The sequence below is a fragment of the Anopheles gambiae genome (genome assembly GCF_943734735.2).
Source record: "Anopheles gambiae chromosome X unlocalized genomic scaffold, idAnoGambNW_F1_1 X_unloc_56, whole genome shotgun sequence".
Taxonomy (NCBI): domain Eukaryota; kingdom Metazoa; phylum Arthropoda; class Insecta; order Diptera; family Culicidae; genus Anopheles; species Anopheles gambiae.
This window is the reverse complement of record NW_026902666.1, coordinates 17,501-20,000: the sequence shown is the minus strand read 5'-3', so window position 1 is coordinate 20,000 and position 2,500 is coordinate 17,501. Positions and strand designations below refer to the sequence as shown.

Genomic DNA, 2,500 nt, shown 5'->3' with positions numbered 1-2,500 from the left:
CTCGTGGCTGATCGATACGATATTCAGGCCACACCGTGTTTGGGTGAGTAGGAAAAAGCTCGCTCACCACTTCCCTAAACTCGTCCAATGTCATGGTTCGGGGTCCAATCGAACCCACGGCCACTTTCTTGAACGTATGATATACAATACCAAATGATGCGTTGTTCGCTGTTCCCAGGAACTCTTTCCACTTCCTCTGTCGGGTATGCTTGATCAATCGTTTGAGGGCATTCCTTGCCACCTTGAACTCGTCCCTAAAAGAAGAATAGAGATCAGTATTGAATGCTCTTTGCGCTAATCGATCGCGGTGTTTGCACTCTTTGCGAAGTGCCTCAATCTCTAACGTCCACCAAAATGCACTCTTGTTAGGAGTGTACCTCTTACGCTTGGTCATCGTCGCATTACACGCCGTGACAAGTATACGCATTAAGTCTTCGCTTGTTGTGACCTCGGTCTCAAAAGCGGCTTGCATCATAACTTCAAATATATCTTTGCTAAAATACTTGATGCTCCATCCCGTTATGGGTCGGGACAAGTTACGCACGCTTTGCGTCTCAAGATCTATTCGTATTGCACGATGATCAGAGTTCATATAGCTAGATAACACCTCCCACTTAAATGATCTTGCTACGGTTCTGCTCGCAAAAGTAAGATCAACTACTGACGTGCGCCCTGGTCCAACATAAGTTGGGGTGCTACCGTCGTTCAATAATAATGCGTCAATCTGCGCAAAGGTTGATAAGACCAACTCACCTCTTCGTTTCTGGGTTTCTCCACGCTCGCCAAGTTGGTTGTTCCAACTTGCTGACCAAGCGTTGAAGTCCCCCCCGATAACGAATTTGTGGATACCGGTTACGGCCATTACCGTGTTATCCAACATGTTCTGGAACTCTTCCATACTAAATCTAGGTGGCGCGTAAACGCTAACCACTCGCATATCACCTATGTCAACTATCATTAAACCCTTCAGAGCCTTACTGACTACCTTAACTGGTAAGTCCGCGTTAACCACTACCGCTGCTGTGTTATCGTCATTGCGTAACACTTTGACGTTGGTTGTTGCCAGATACGGATCTGCAATCAACACTATATCCGCAGATTCTTCCCTAATCGTTTGCCACATTAATTGAAATGCAGCATAACAATGATTCTGGTTATGTTGTAGCAACCTAACCATTATGATCTAATCGTTCGCCTTCTAGGACACATATAACTGCCCGTTGCGTGAAGGTTCTGTGACCTCGTACCGCAATCCAAACACTTGACAGAGTTGGTACAAGCTTGCTTCTTGTGTCCACTCAAACCGCATTTCCAGCACAGATTACTTCTGTCTGGTTCCCTACAATGGTAGCTCGTATGGCCTACCTTCCAACACTTATAGCATTTCTGCTCTTCCATAACCTCGCGGATATGGCATATCGACCAACCAACTTTCAGCTTTCCCAAATTCAGGAAGCTTTGAAAGTCTGGCAGCGATACGTTGATCCGTGCCCACTGCGTACCGGCCGCGCGGCCTTTCTTCATTTTGATACGATCTATTTCTATCTCGATGTTGAGCTGTGCTTTGACAGACTCCGCAACCTCCTCTGGGGTGGTAATTTCATCGAGATGCATGATCTCAATCATTTTAGAAGGAGCTAGCGTTCTCACTGACGCCTTGCCCTTCACCGCTTCCTTAACCTTTGGGGCAATTGCACTAGCAGAACTACCCTGCTTCAATTCTAGCAACATGCCTCCATTTTGGGCCCGTCGGACCTTAGAGATTGTCTCTCCAACCGATTTAAGAGCATCGGACTGCTTCATTTCCTTGAGCAATTTCGCCAGCTCCTCGGAAGTGCAGTCCGATATCAGCAGAGCCTCAGGCCGCTTCCTGGGCTTATTCTGCTTCTTCTTGCTCTTCTTCTTCTTCCTCTTATTAATGCTACCCTCATTAATATTCGGTCCGTTTCTCGGACTTGGAATATTTTCCAACGCTTCCCTAACAGGGGTCAACCTCGATGGTTGTTGTTGTTGTTGTTGCAACCTTTGCAACCCACTTGGACCAGGCTGTTGGTCATCAGCCACTGGTCTTCTGCCTTTTCGCGTTTGCGGCCCGAATCCATCGTTACCGTCAAACGACGTTTGCGTTTGACGGTCGAGGACCTGCTGCATGCGATTAACGGCTCTGTACCTTCGAAATTCGGACATTACCTCATCGAGGAAGTCCATCATTACCGTTACTAGCGTAAAATGGGAAGACTCATCATCGAGTTTACTTATCCCAAAACGCATAGCCTCCATCCGATCTTGAAGATCCATGAACGCTTGGTCCGGATCTTTCTTGTCCACCCCCTTGGTCTTTTTGACCTTCTTAGTTTTAACGTTACTCATTCTATTGGGCTCAAACTCAGGCCCGCTATCCGCGTCTGTTTATGCAGTCTCCTATTTGGTTCCGTGGGTGGCTATGAATCAGGGAGCTCCACGCGAGGGTTGGCCCGCGCCCTTATGAGACGACGGGCTC

General features: G+C 47.5%; 1 pseudogene; it reads right to left on the bottom strand.

The window, feature by feature from the left end:
* LOC133394827 (large subunit ribosomal RNA) overlaps positions 1-2,500 on the bottom strand; it is a 9,189-nt pseudogene that overhangs the window by 3,613 nt on the left and 3,076 nt on the right.